Raw genomic sequence first — 16,313 nt, forward strand, 5'->3', positions numbered from 1 at the left:
AATCTCTCACTCAGAAGAAAAATTATTCTAGAAATACCTCCAGTCTCGTTGCCTTGACCATGACCCATCCTGACCCTGCAACATTCCCCTGGTCAGGGCAAAAAATGTCTTCCCTGAACCCTGAAGACAGACAATGCCAGTGCCCAAACCTACTGGGTCACAGAAGGCAAAAGCTGCCCCCCCCCAAATATGATTACTATTAGTTATCAGACACTCTATGTCTGGCAAGTTATATCACTATACTCTTACTCATTTGCTCCATCAACAATGTACTGAGTTAATACAGCATGGCAGTTACTAGCACAGCTCTGGAGAACGAGGTCCTCACGTCTCCACTTTCCTGTTTATGAGTTACATGACTTCTCAGTGTCTCAGTTTCCCCATCTAAAAAAATGAGGATCACCATTAAGAGTGACCTACTTCAATGGGCTGAGTTAATATGTATATATCACTCAGAACATTGCTGTCTCCTTACTAAGTACTGTGTACAATAAATATTTGTTATTATTATCATGATGTGCCAGGCACTGGTCTAGTTANATCAACAATGTACTGAGTTAATACAGCATTGCAGTTACTAGCACAGCTCTGGAGAATGAGGTCCTCACGTCTCCACTTTCCTGTTTATGAGTTACATGACTTCTCAGTGTCTCGGTTTCCCCATCTAAAAAAATGAGGATCACCATTAAGAGTGACCTACTTCAATGGGCTGAGTTAATATGTATATATCACTCAGAACATTGCTGTCTCCTTACTAAGTACTGTGTACAATAAATATTTGTTATTATTATCATGATGTGCCAGGCACTGGTCTAGTTAAGGAGAAGACAGCAATGGAAAAAAAGAGATAAAGCCCCTGTCCTTATGGAGCTTATATTCTAGTGAAGGAGAGAATTTATTAGCAAGCTACCCCTGACTCAGCCATGCCTGAAGCTAATTCTACATCCTTAAACTCTCCAATTTCCTGAAGCATTATGTTCTTTCTCTTTTCTAGTTTCCTTAGGCATCAGGGCCAGTATGAGCTGAGTTTCTCTCCCTTGTAAACAAAAGCATCTTGACTAATATAAGACCCCAAAGCCTAAGCTCTTTCTACTCCTCCAGCCTCTGTTCAGCTGAGGGTCTGTCCGTTTGCACCTAGCACCTCCCTGAGGGTCTCTTTAGTTTGCACCTAACGCCGTTGTTGGTGCGTTGGTGCGGCGAATCTGTTCAACCACCTGGTGAGGCCCCTGAATATTCAAACCAGTCTCTAAATAGAGTTAGAAACTATAAACAGTCAATTATAAGGAGCATGAAATGGAAGCACGATTTGGATCATTACACAAGAGAGCAATAAAATCTGTTCTGGTGCCTGCAAGTTTTACGCAAACATGACTGTGTTTAAATTTTTTTATAAAGAATAATTTATGGAGTAAATTAGATTTTCTCATGTTTTACCTAATTAATCTAGTCCTTAACATAAGAAAGATAACTTCTTAATTGCCAGCTAATGTTATCAATATAACACATTTGTCTCACTCCTTCGAGGCCCCTCCACATCCAGAGGACATCTGCCTCCCTGACAGGCAGAGAGCGAGGCAGACACGAGGGGTGTGGCTGTTGGTGAAACACGGAGGACCTGGCATCGGACAGGCTTAGTTTTAAATCTTGGCTCCATCACTTCTTAATTGCGTGCCTTTGGGCTCCACCAGAAACAGACCCTGAGATGAGAGTCCAGTGCAAGTAATTTATGCGGGAGGTGAATGAAATACGGCGGAGGAAGTGAAACAGGTGAGGAAAGGCAGCCAACAGAGAGCAAATTATCAAACAAGTCCCCACTTTGGACAGGGAGCTTAGTTCTGATGGGAAACCTGGGAGGCGGGGTGGAACACATCCAGATGGGTGCTGGTGAATGATTAATGACAGACTCTCCAGGAAAAAATAATACCAAAATGCCCTGATTTGTCATTTTTGCCCATTTCTATGGTGTATATGCTCCCACTGTGGCTGATTTCAACCAACATTATGTCACTGAGCAAGGAGTTGGGGAAAGATGCACACAAATTGCCCTTGTATAATCACCTGAACTTAATCAGAGAGAAAACATGAATTATAACCCCAAATGAGAGACTTTATACAAAATAAAGGGGATGCACTCTTTAAAAGTATCAAGGTCAAGAAAGTAAAAAGGAGCCTGAGGAACCCTTCTAGAATTAGATATGACAACTCAGTGCTATGCAGGTTCCTAGACTGGATCCTTGATTAAAAAAAAAAAAAGTGTTATTGTGGTAGTCAGAAAAACCTGGATGGAGTCTGTGGATCAGATGGCGGTAATACATCAATGGTAACTTCCTGGTTTTGATGACCATATTATGATTATGAAAGAAAAATACACATGAAAGTATTAGGATGAACATCATATCAGAAACTTATTCACAAATGATCTAGGGAGAAAGAAGTTATTTGTACTTCAGCTGCAACTTTTCTCTAAATTTGAAATCCTTTTACAATAAAAAGGACATGTGGCTTCATTTCAGAAGAAAAAAAGGAAATATGGATGTTCAGATATGCAAATAGCAGACTACATCATGGATGGCACTTAAATAACATGTCAGAGAAGGTCATTCTGAGGAAGTAATATTTAAAGCCAGAGGCAAAAATGAAAAGAGGAAGAAGCCAAGTATGTGAAGAGCTGGGTTACAAACTTCAGGCAGAGGGAATAGCAAGCGCAAAGTAACTGAACTTGTTTTCAGAGGTATAATTCTTGCACTATGGTTGTAAATAAATAAATTGCAATATGGTTGAAAATAACAAACTGACATTGCTTCAGAAACATGAGTAAGCACCACTGTGAGAAGAAGCTTGTATCAGTCAGCTATGGTCACAATAATGCTGTGAAACAAAAAGCCACAAATTCTTAGCAAACATTTATTTCTCATCCATGCTTTTGTAGTGTGGCTGGTGCAACTTTGCTAGGCAGCAGGTCTGCTGTTATGCTGGAGTAACTGTGGCATCTCTCACTCCTCTGGGACCAGTGACTAAGGCATGTTGTTATAGTGGAGAAGACAGAAGCACAAGAGGGCCAGTCTTATCACACAAGCATATTCCAAGCATCTGCTAGTTGGGATCTCACACCCCATTGGCCAAAGCAAGTCACATGGTCAACTATCCATCAAAGTGTGGGGAAGTACTCTACACCCTCTGTGAAGGCACGTGAAGACATGGCCTTGCTCAACATCAATGAGGTAAAAAGGAAGAGAATGAGTGCTTACTGAACAATAAATAGTTCAGCAAACTACCACAAAACTAAAACACTTCACACAAAAAAAAACCACCACTAAAAGTAGCTTCTTTCTAAACTATTTTATAGGGAAGTGAGGAGGTAGAATAAATAACAAGGTCTTTTAAAGGATTTTGTGTACCCTAGGCACACTTACTTTTGGATGCCTCATCAGAGAGTATTTCAAACATATTACAAGTTTGCCTACATCCTACACTAAATAGATTTTTGCTATCAAATATTTTAGAGAAAATTTCTAAATTTTTCTTCTGAAATTATTCAACAACAAGTGACTTATTTAAATTCTGATTGGATGTGATTTCTTGGCAATTTGCATACTCAGAAGCTCTTGAAAGTGGGAAATTCTAATCTACCAGCATTTTCAGATGTAATAAAATCTCTATGAACACTAAATTTAACAATTAGTAATATTGACAAAGTAGCACAGTTTGTAGGAATTTTTAAAAATATTCATTAATGTCAACTTTGCTGTTTTCTTTTTGCATTTTAGAGCCAATAATTTTTCCCCAGGCATTTTGTAAACCCACGAACCCTTGAAAAACTCAGATCCAGAATGACTCTGTGCCTAATGAATTAAAATCATATTTTGCCTGGAATCAAAGTTAATTGGGATTGGCCATGAGATGGGTAGCTTTGACTGCCAACCTCCTTGCCACAGAAGAATGACAGCGGCTAAAGGCAATTGAACCGAATCTGCTCGGAAGGCTCTTTGCCTGTAAAGAAGGGTGAATGGTTTGTGTTTGCTGATCTTCAGAGCCTTCATTTCATTCACAATGCCATTCACACTGAATCCACTTCATCTATAAGGCAAATAAAAATGTCATTTTCCAATCTTGGCTCATTTCATCTTGTATGAAAGTCTCCTTCCCTAGGCCTTGCTATCCTTTCCCTGCTGTGATTTTAAAAAACAACAGGTAATAAAAGTTGGCCTACCAGTTGGTCCCCTAAGGACCAAGATGTGATTGAAGGAGCAATAACATACCCCAGGGCCCCAACAAAGTTTCTCGATAATGTAACGGAGCTAGAGTTCATGGTGGCAAAGCTAGCTTCACTGATAAGTATCAGCACCACAAACCATTCATACTCAATTAGTTACATCATTTGTATGGACAAAAATGTAGCTCTCTGTCCCTTCTGGCGATTTGGCAACATGGAGATAATCACCAACCATAGATGAAATTCTGGAAAAGTAATAAAACTAATCTCTATGGTTGCCCTTTCTCAAGCTCCTGCTCTGTGCCAAGCACTTAACACATGTAACTGGATTGGTACAAGTTTCTACTGAGGTCACAATTATGTTCTGCACCTGGTACATGTCAGCCACTCAAGAGATACTTGTTGGGTGAAGAAATGAAAGAGTCACTGGCTCCAAGAACCTACCTTCCGGTTTTATCAGATCCATGACCCTGCATCTGAGGTCCCTACATAAGCCCCCCAGTATGTCTCGGGGAGTGTCTGGGGGACGTCTCACATCAACTGCTCCATCCGTCCACGCCTCTGTCGCACCACTGCCTGTCTCCTGATCTCGTCATAATCATTCCTTCCAAAGGCCACTGTTCGCAACTTTATCAGATCCTCTGCAGTTCTGGGACCCCCGCCTCTCGACACGAGGCCAGGACTATCACACCAAGCCCACAGGAGGAAGATCAGCCCCTTCCGGAATGCTGCCTATTTATGGTACATTTGCTATTTGAAAAAAGTCAGGTCACAATGCTGTATAAATAAAAACACACAGAGAAACACAATTTTTTCAAAGAATCAGAAACATATGAACCAAATGTTAATATGGCTATCTCTAAATGGTGGAATACTGGTTGATTTTCTTTTCTCTTTTTATTTTTTTCTGTATATTTCAAGAACAAGTGTGCATGGTTTTGGGATAGTAAACATTTAGCTTATTTAAGGAGTGTTTTTGATAGCAGCTCAGGAAACTTAGGAAGCAAGAACTGTTCTCCCTAAACACTGCAAGGCCCCATAATGGGTTGGGCTACTCCCTCAGCAATACCCCTTTTACATGGAGCGAGCAAGGGAGAAGGAACCACCTCAGCAGCGACAGCCCTATTCGCTAATAAAACGTTGTCCCAAGTTAGAAGCCAGCTGAACCATGATGAGAAGGAAGCCCGTCAGTTGACACTGCACATGCTCACTTCCCTCACAAATCTTCCCCGACAGTCCATCAACCAGGTGTCAGGAGGAACCCAGCTCCATCACGCTATTTTCTGTCTTCCAGTGACTTGCCTCTTGTACTTCTTTATTTAAGAGTAAGACTTTGTAATTTTGAGCAAACTTCCTGACTGCCCACACCCTTAAAATAGTAAGCCACCTACTCACCAATGCATTCAACAAATTATTTGACGAATGGCCACTACAGGTCCGTTGCTGTGTCAGGTGCTGGGAGTGTCATAGGGAGCAACCCCCAGGTTTGGCCCCTGCCCTCATGGAGTGTGCAATCCAGTAGGGGAATTAGACATTAGTCAAGTATACACAGTAATGGGTACATAATCAGAAACCAGAATAAGTGGACATTTCAGAGAGCATGTCTGGGCTCTGAAAAATGAATATGAGTTATAGGGGTAAGTAATGTGGATGAAGGTATTTCTGCAGAAGAAGCAGCTATGCAGGGGCCCCATAGCCCCTTGTCAGACACAAGGAGCAAAGAGAAGTAAGATATGAGCTGGAGAGATGAGCAGGGTCCTCACTGTGCAAGACTTTGTAAACCATGAAAAGAATTTGGGTCTTTATCCTAAAATCAACACAGAACCCTTGAAGAATAGCAAGCCCTTGATTAACCAAAAACTTCAACGAGTTTGATCTGTCTCTGCCTTTGCCCTTTATGGAAATGGAGCCTAGAATTCAAAACATCAGATGATGTGGCTTCAGTTTAAAAGATTTCCAAGGTCTGCCTCAGGTCAGCACATCTTTGGACTCATCTCAGACAGTACATTAATTGTTCCTATTAATCATTCATCACATGCCAGGCATCACGATGGCATACACTTTATACACATGATCACATTCAGGTCTTATCATTATCCCCATTTTACAGATGAAGAAACAGAGGTTCAGAGAGGTGAGCAGCAATGTGTCCCAAACGGCAGGGCTAGGACGCGACAGAGCCAGGACTCAAACCCACATAAATCTCCTTCCCCTGAGTTATGCTGCTCCATCTGGGGTCCTGGAAACCAGAAGACAATTTTCAGAAACAAGACTCAGGTCCTGCAAGCTCCTAAATCATCAGAGAGAGTCTGGGGAAAGGAGGAGATGTTTGCAAAAAGTCACATCAGGAATGAGCGTTTTAGACAGAAGAGCACAGAGGAGTGAACCGACATGACACGCCGGTAGGGACGGCAGGGAGGGGATCGCAGAGTGAGAGGAGACACAGAGGGAGGTGAGCCAGGTTACCGCAGGCCCTGGGTGTGCATTACGTAATGTCACAGCGACGTGGGAGTCAGGAGCAGTGAGGGGGCTACAAGACACACAGCTGTACAAGACCATCCCATGTCTTCAAGGTGCAGCCCACTCACAGATCACTCCAAAAGGCTTTATCAAACCTCTGCCTGCACTCTGAGCTTCAAAAGGGTGCACTGTAGTCAATCAACTTCAACTTGGGGAAGAGACAGACACAAAGGGAGAGAAACATCATCCTCTTCTTAATAAATGCATCCAGGGAAAAGCGTTGGCCAGCAACATAGTCTCCAGGGTCTAAGGCTGCACGTCAGCAGTGGCAGCGGGGAGGATGGGACAAAAAGGGTAATGGTTGGAATAACAAGTAACACCTTCAACAAGCCAGAGGACTCACTTCTTCCTTTCTTTGTTGACTCTAGGCCCTGGAGAAATGCCATGGCAATTTATAGAAAGAACGGTTAAAGGCAGACAGTGCCTAGATATTACTTCTGCCAGTTCATTTTAGTTCATTTGGTAAACATTTCATATTTGCAAGTTGACATAGTTTAATAATAACTGCCTATGTCAATGACAAATGCCATCGTGATGGTGCAAACACCCTTCTGGGCTTGAGGGCATGCAGTGGGGGCTGAGCTCCTTGTCTCCTGTCCTTTTAGTTCTTGTTAATGACGATGATAATTCACATTTGTGTGGCTTTGTGATTTCAGAGAGCCTTGGGCTTTCCTGGAGCTCTCTCCTACTGTACTTCATTGTTCCCCTCTCCAATGTGCAGTGTCTGTTTTGGCCCTCTCTGGGAACCTGAAGTTTGACAGGGATCACCGAATTGTCTGTAAGGCCATGCAATTCAGGAATCTGTGTGAAACAGGAGCCACAAATCATGATGCCTGCAGAGCACTGGCAGATGACATAAATAAAGAGGAAGAAATGACAAGCCACAGAGAATGGTGGGGTGTGGCAAACTGAAGTGTATGCACCATGGAAAGGTGGAGCCGGCTGCTTCTCATCTTATACCCACCCACTATGTCCATGTGGAAATACGAGCCCAGTGCTGCAGAACGTCACTGCACCAAGAAAAGTAAAAGGCCAGATGCTATATAAATCTCCCAATTGTTAAACGACTACAACTGGATTTTTAATTAATTTCAAAAGATTTTATTTGTTTGTTTTTAGAGAAAGGGGAAGAGGAGAAAGAGAGGGAGAAAAACATCCATGCGTGGTTGCCTCTCACACACCCCCTACTGGAGACTGGGCCTGCAACCCAGACTTGTGCCCTGACTGGGAATTGAACCCATGACCGTTTCATTTGCAGGCCAGTGCTCAATACACTGAGCTACACCAGCCAGGGCTACAGTTAGATTTTTTCATTAAAAAATATATTCACTTAGAAGCAATCTGAATGCCAACAAAACAGCTACAACTTCTTTCCTTTTCACTATTGTAGAGTGGTATTCAGCTAACAGAATAATTATTTCGTATAAGCTGCATCAGAGACAACTGAAGATGAAAAACTACCATCCCCATATATAACTAATTTGTGCTGTGCACCAACAAGAACCTGATTTAAATTTCAATGCCAATTCACAACCCTCATACTGTAGTACCAGGCAAGTTAGTTGCTATCGAAAATACCAGCAGGGCAGGGCTCTCCAAAGACACTTTCGGTCATGTGTTAACTATACAAAAAAGGACACTGTAAATTTAAAAACAAATCTTACACAGCTTTACATTTCAACTTTTTCTTCCAAAGGAATGAGTTGTGTACAGGGAGGTTAAATGCTTTATAGGCTAGAAAAAAAAACCACATCAGAATCAACTTATTCATCATCACCCTCTTCTTCCTCCTCCTCATCCTCTTCATCTTCCTCTTCTTCCTTGTTTTTCTTGCTTTTTTCAGCCTTGATGACTCCCTTTCCTGCCACATCAGACTTTCCCGTAGGTCAGTATGCAGCCATCTCCCCTCGGGTGCTCTCCTTCAGCGTGGCCGCCTTCCCTTCGTCCGGCTGCTTGTCCCCTGCAACAGCGTGACTCCACATCTCTCCCAGCTGCTCTGTGGCATCACCGGTGGACAGGCGGGATGCTCTCCTTTGCTTTTTTTGGACAGTACTCAGAACAAAACAAGACAAGGGCTGGAGGGGGCCTCTTGGGTGCATTGGGATCCTTGAACTTCATTTTTGTTTCCCCTTTAGGAGGAATAGGCTTCATTCCTCTTCCATAACAGGCCTTGTCTGCCTTTGCCATGTCTTCATATTTTTCTTTCTCTTTAGTAGATATGGTCGTTCATCTCTCTGAGCACTTCTTAAGAAACTGAGAAGCTCACGGAAGCCCCTGGGTGCTTCTAGCATTACTTCTGGCAAGTTTGCTCAAAGAAACCACGTGTTAACATTCTGCTTCCTGGCTTCTTAGGATCTCCTTGGCCCACGTTTAATTATCTCTCCTCAGCAAGCACAGAGTCACCCGGTGCCGGTCTACCTCTCACTTGCCCTGGTGTTGTCTCCGTGGAGCTCAATGTACTCCCAAAACTTGATTTTTTAAACACCATAAAACCCGACAAAATATCGTTGAGGGCTGGACGTAACCCTTGGGTCGAACCAGCTTCTACACCATGCCCCCCACCACCATCACAGGCCTTTACCCAGGCCTTCCTCCCCACAATGCCCCTTGCCCCTTCCTCATGCCTCTAAGCCCTCTCATTTCTCAAGGCTCCATTGGATTACAGCCTCTCCCCTGATGGCCTTGCATATTCCTGCTTCCCTCCCTGAACTTGGCCTCTGGTTTCAAGACCTGAGGTCTTGGTCCTTGATAAAATGACCTCTGCAGGGCCCACACTTTCTGGGCCTGTGTTTTGGAAAGTTCCCCTCATATCTTATCAAGGCACGAGGCCTCCAGGTGAGACCAGAAGCTCCTTGCACGCAGGGCAGAGATGAGTTAAGGAGCTGTGTTACAGACTGAAAATAACTTCTCCCCCAAATTCAAAACTCGTATGTTGGAGCCCTAATGCCCAGTGTTATGGTATTTGGCAATGGGGCTATTGGGGATTACAATTAAATGAGGTCATGACAGGATTAATGACCCTATAAGAAGATGGAGAGAGAGAGAGAGAGAGGTCTCTCGGCCATGTGAGGGCACAGGAATGAGGTGGCCATCTGCAAGCCAGGGAGAGAGTGCTCACCAGAAGTGCACTTGGCTGGCACCCTAGCCTTGGACTTGCAGCCTCCGGGACGATGGGAAGTCTATGTCTGTGGTTGAAACCACCTATCCCCCGTGGAGTTCTGTTATGGCAGCCTAAGAAGACTAAGACAAGCTGCTTTTCACTCTCAGTGATGCCCAGCCCAACACTGTGCACAGAGCTGATCCAGACTTTGTTCAATACCACGTCCTCCTGTTAGCCTGGTGGGAAAGTCTCAGACCACGGAGATGCAGTGCAGGGATGGTGAGGGAGGAGGAGGAGGGACCAGACAGAGGCTGTCTGGAAACAGCCTTCTGACAGGGCTGCCAAGAGCCCTGGGAGCAGCTGGCCACGCCTCCCCAGCACAGTCTGCACCTGCTCCTGTCCCCAGCCACTTCCCAACCCTATGACTTCCCAGCCCTCTGCCAGCTCTTTCCTCAGACACTATCAAGATGGGGGCCACGCCCCTCGGCCCCCTCCAGGACAGCCAGATGGCACTGCCAGCAGCCCAGGGTGCCAGCACCCCACCCACACGGACTCTAAGAGCTCCGTCTCATTTCAGCCTGTTCCACAAATCAGACCCTCAGCAGCGCAGACTGAGCTTCCCTGACAGCTGGCCACAAGACTTCAGATGTCCCGGAACACAGGGAAGAAACTGGGATAGGGCCGTGAGGAGCCACACGCCAGCTCTCTCTTCCATCCACATCTCCCACTGACAAGACTGAGAAGAGCCCCACGGGGTCCAGGAGCGGCAGCCAAAGAAAGGGCACTCATCAGTGGGGGAGCAGGAGTGAGGGGACTGGTGTGCAAATGCATGTTTATTGTCACTCATATGGTTTGTGTTCGGTAATCTGCTACAAGAAAATAAGTTCCTTGACCTCCCCCTGACCTTTCTGAGCAGTTTACAAGGAAACAAGTTAGCTTTGCAGCCACGGAGCTGTGACCATCTTCATGGAGTTGATGAGGGTTTGCAAGGTGAGGCAGTATGTCTCTGGGAGACGTATATTTCTTAGTGGGACCCCAAACTTGCCTTCAATGTCACCTTATTTAAGTCTTGTCCTCCCTAGTGAAATGTAATTTTTGTAATTGATATATAATTGACATAAAACATTGTATAGGGCTAGAGTACAATGGGTTGATTTGATACACTTATATATTGCAATATGATTACCAACATAGCATCAGCTAGCACCTCCATCCCATTATGTAACTCAACAATTTGGTGACCTTTCCGAGAACACATGCTAAAGAGAGTCTAAGGCTTCCAGACTTGCCCTCAGTCTGAAATGTCCTTTCTTTTTGAGCAAATAGCATGCCAGAACTTCTCTCAGGTGAAAGCAATTCTATTCATCTGGAGATGGTAGGATCACAGGTTGAGAATAAAGATAACTCAAAAGCTGGTTTTGACTGCCTCCTCACAACCAGGATTTATTGTATATCTTCAGTTTGCATTGTTCTGAGAATTCTGTGCTTTGACATGGATGTTTAAAGCAATTCCACCCTCACGACCTAATCACCTCCCGAAGGCTGCACCTCCAAGTACCACCACATTGGGGGTTACAATTGCAATATATGAATTTGGGGGCACAAACGTTCAGTCTCTAGCAGTAACCAAGACTTTGAAGAAGGGGTCCAAGTCACCACCAGAGCATAGCACAGAGAATACAGGGTGGGCTTTATAGCCAGACAGCCTTGGAGACTTAGAGACTGCAGGATTTGGGGGCTGAACATATAGCTCTAGGTTCGAACCCCCACTCTACCATTTAATATCTGTGGCATCTTGGGCTAGCCACTTAACCTCTCTGAACATCAGTTCCAACTGTAAAATGAAGACAATAATCCCTGGGTGTTTATGAAGATGTGATGTACATTTTGTTGGTGGTGCCAACCCAGGGGCATATTTAGAGTAAATTCAAGGCTCTTTCTTTACCACAAAAACTGACATGCAGAGAAAAATGAAACTGGTCTTGCCTAGCCATTACAGACTATTGCTTTTTCTCACAATCTGACATGATGCAGAAACATCCAATGAAGAAGCTGGCAGGTACTGAAATGTCAATTATAAGATAATTATCAATCACTGCCAAGTCCAGCCTGCTCTGGGGAAGCTGAACTTGCGTGGACAGCCTGGGCCCCTGATCCAGGCTCCCAGAGCCCAGGTCTTCCACTTTGGCAGATGCTGGGGCTCTGTCCCCTGGGAAAAGGAGTTTCATACAAGAAAGGACTTTCATTATCTTTGCCCTGAGGCAACAGCAACCGCCTACAAAGAGCAGGGCAAGGAATGAAGGGCAGTGAGGTATAAATTATTGTGTTTCCTCCTTGGTGGTTAGTCCATTTAAAAACGGGTACACTCAGAGAAGTGTTTATGTGTTTCTTCATTTGGTCCCTCTATTTCCACAACTTCAGAGATGAACAAGTGACCAACCTTGACCACCATCCATCAGTCAGGCCCCTTTTGCAAGTGGGGAGACCAATGTGTCCCCCAGTTCTCCTGAAACCCCAGGAAGCTGGGGGCTCGGTGGAGTCCACTGGGAGAGGAATGTTACTCCCCACCCCCACAGTTCATGGTTCTCCCAGCCTATGACTCCTTGACCCTGGGGTTCAGTGTAGCAAGCTTGTCCATTTACCCAGCCAGTATTTACTGAGTGTTACAACATGCGGGGACATTTTCAATGTGTCAGGACCAGGCTGAGCACAGAGGACTCAGAAAGGACTGAGACAGCATGATCCTTGCCCTCAAAGAACTTGTTCAGATTCAGGAGTTCTCAACTTTGACATCTTAACCCTATCGAAATTTGGGGTCCAATAATTCTTCATTGTGGGGGGCTGTCCTGTGCATCACAGGATGATAAGCAGCCTGGGCTCTCCCCACTAGGTGACAGGAGTGCCCCCCACTCGGCGGTGACAACCAAAAATATCTCTAGACACTTCCAAACATCCGCCGGGGGTCAAGATCTGCCCCACCACCACCCCAGAGTTAAAGAACCACTGTCGTGAGGGAAGAGGCCACACAGTGGGAGGAGCTAAATGGGTCAGGGTTCTCCCACCCTCTTTCTGTTTGACACTGGGGGAATCACTTACTTTCCTGAACCCAGTTTCCTTATCTGCAAATTATGGGTAATAATCATACTTCTACAAGGTTGTTAGGAGAACTAAAGATCAAATATGTAAAGAACTATGGCAGACATTGTCAATAACCATCCAAAAGCCAAAAGCCGCCCCAATCTTCTTGCTACCAAAGCCCCAGTTCTGCCCAAGGCTTCCGATCTCAGGAAGGTGGCTCAGCACCTTGGTTGGCGCAAGGATATGACCGAGGTCTAGCCAATGAGATCTAAGGGGTCGCTAAGGGAGGGAGCCCTCTGGAAAAGATCTTCCTCTCTGATTAAAAAAAAAAGAGTGTGGCAATTTTAAAATGTGTGTACAAGTTCTTCAGTACTCCTCCCATCACAATGCAGAGGCTCATTCCCTTCCGCCTGAGTGTGAACTAAACTCAGTGACTCCCTTGCAATGATTAGGATGTAGCAGAAGTGACAATGTGTGACTCCCAAGATCAGGATGTGTGAGGCATTGTGACTTCCTCCCGGTGCTCTCTCAGATCGCTCACTCTGGGGGACAAAACAGACGTGTGGTGAGGACACTGAAGCAGCCCTGTGGAGAGTCCCACGTGGAGAAGATGCCTCCAGCTGACAGCTGACATCAGCTCGCTGGCCGAGCTCGAGACCCATCTTGGAGCAGACCCTCCAGCCCCGGACAAGCCTTCGGAGGACTGCAGCCTCGGAGGACTGCAGCCCCGGCTGACATCTAGACTGAAACCTCACGGAGGCCCTGAGCCAGACCCACCCAGCTGGGACACCTGAGCCCTGGCCACAGGCAATAAACAGCTGTTATTTTAAGCTGCTACATTTCGGAGAAATCTGGATACTATCTGAACTCCCACATGCTCCATCACTCCCCAGTCCTGCCTTTGGATCTTGTCAGACAAGGTTCGGGCCACAGCAGGCAGCCTGAGACCAGCCTGAGAGGCAGACCAGGAGAGCCACAAAACAACCCTCAAGCCACCACTTCCAGACACCTTGTCCTTAAAGAAAAATACCCCCTGTTTGATTAAACCATGGTTTCCTATAGCTTCATGCCTCAAATACAGTAAGTTCTAGAAAGACAGTTATTCTCCATGATGCTGTTTTTAGCATAAATTCCCAAGGCTCTTCCCATGAATCCCAAGCCCTCTCTACTCCATACAAGGTGCACCCACATCCTGAACTCAAGGGACTGGTGGTGACGGGGGGGAGAGCACTAAACTGAGAAGCTTCTTCCCAGCCATCTGATACCCCTGACAGGCCAGGCCCAGGCCCCCACGCTCTTAGTCATCTTGGGCTGCTACAACTAAATAGCATAGAGTGAGAGGCTTAAACACTGAGACTTATCATCTCACAGTTCCGAGGGCCAGCCGTCCGAGATCAGGATGCCAGCCTGGCTGGTGCTGGTGAGAGCATTCTTCCTGGCTTGCAGACTGCCACCTTCTTGCTGTGCCCTCAAATGGCAGAGAGAGAGAGAGAGAGAGAGACCAGAGGTCTCTCATAAGGACACTGATTCCACCACAGGGGGCCAACCTTCATGAACTCATTTAAACCTCATCACCTCCCAAAAGCCCCATTTACAAATACCCTCCCAGTGGGAGGTGAGGGCTTCAACCTGTGAATTTTGGAAGGATGCAATCCAGTCTGGCTCATGTCAAACTATGGAGACTTCCATGCCCTATTCTCTACATGAGAGAGGAAAAGAACAAAGCGTTTCCCTTCCCTACTGATAATCTTATTTATAGAGGGCTACAGCTGGTTCTCAAATTTAGAGGTATGTTTCTTTAACACAGTATTAGACCTCAGTTAGCCAGGCAGAAAGCAACAAAAGCAAAACAAAACCATTATATTCGTGTTGAAAAGGCTTCTGGCAGGGGGTAAGGTAGAAATGGCAGAGTTAAAGTTTGCTGTATATTCATTTCAATTCTATTTTAGTACTGGGCCTCCTCCAGGAACTAATTGAGCTTGGGCTCTGAAGCCCAGCAGCCTGGGTTCAAAACTTGGGTCAGCCACCCATCACATGAGTGGTACTCTGGGTTACTTCACCTCTCAGTTCCTCCGTTTCTGCACCAACAATATGTCGATATTGGTTTGAGGAAATAGTGTATATAAAATCCTTAGGATGGTGTCTGGAAGACAGGAATCATGCATTTGCAAGGTAGCTATTTTTTTATTGCTCTTGTCATTATCAGTAGTTTTTATTATTATCTTTTACTAAGGAAAGAGAGAGTCCTGCAGTCAGGCCACAGGACTGCCGACCCTCCAGGGCATAGCCCAGAGAACTGGCAGAAAAATTGCATGACTGGGAAGCCACACTGTAGCTCTAGACACTGTGCCTCTTTTTTTTAAGATGTTACTTACTTATTTTTAGAGAGGGGGGAAGGGAGAGAGTAAGAGAGAGAGAAACATCAATATGTGGTTGCCTCTCACATGGCCCTCACTGTGGCCGGCAACCCAGGCATGTGCCCTGACTGGGAATTGAACTAGCAACCCTTTGGTTCGAAGCCCGAGCTCAATCTACTGAGCTACACCAGCCAGGGCAGCCTCCAACTTTTTTGATACTCTGTTGCTCGGTTGCCTCATCTACAAAACAGCAGCTGGGAACGCCACCTTGGAGGGCCGCAAAGAATGTGCAGGGAGCTTGAAATAGGGTCCTGGACTGAGGTACTGTTACCCTCCCAGACTCTGGTGCCACCTGGGATCGTTAGCTGGAGTTTCAGGTATAAGAACGGATTATGCCAGGTCTTTTCAGGACAATGAAGACTGTCTTTAACAGAAAAATGGAAAGGCTGCCTAAGGAACAAAACTGAGTCTACACTCTAAAAGCAAGACATGGGGTAAGTTTATTCTTGTCAAGAACGGTCCTGCTGCCCAGAGCTTGGGGACTCGCTGTGACGAACGCTGCAGGTGAAGAGACGATAGCTACGTGCCCTTTCTTCCTTGTAAACCAGGTCTCAGTTTTCTAAGGAGTTGGGAGTCTCTCTGTTTCAAGGGAAGCTGGGCCCTCCCCAGTTTCAGGGGTAAAGCTTGATCAGTCTGAGCTGAGATTAGCAAACTATGGTGGCTAAACCCAGACCACCACCGGGCTTTCTGTGGCCCAGGAGCTGAACATGGCCTTCACATTTTTAAGTGGTTAGAAAATATCAAAATTATAATAACATTTTTAACAGGTAAAAATCATATGAATTTCAAATCTCTCTCCATATATAGGCCCGTTCATGCACATATTACCTGTGGCCACTTCCCCACCACAACAACAGAGTTAAGTAGTTACTACAGAGGCTGGATGGACTATTCACTATCTGGCTCTCTACAGGTAAAGATCCCTGGTCTCTTGTCCATCAAAATCACTGGGAGGCCTTATTCAAACACGGGTTGTGGAGAGAGA

General features: G+C 45.3%; 1 pseudogene; it reads right to left on the reverse strand.

Annotated features, from left to right (window-relative positions):
* Positions 1 to 8,356: 8,356 nt before the first annotated feature.
* On the reverse strand, positions 8,357 to 9,107 carry LOC119002060 (high mobility group protein B1-like; annotated as a pseudogene).
* Positions 9,108 to 16,313: the final 7,206 nt, after the last annotated feature.

Source organism: Sturnira hondurensis, unplaced genomic scaffold, assembly GCF_014824575.4.
Source record: "Sturnira hondurensis isolate 20B ecotype Veracruz unplaced genomic scaffold, ASM1482457v3 Scaffold0017394, whole genome shotgun sequence".
Taxonomy (NCBI): Eukaryota; Metazoa; Chordata; class Mammalia; order Chiroptera; family Phyllostomidae; genus Sturnira; species Sturnira hondurensis.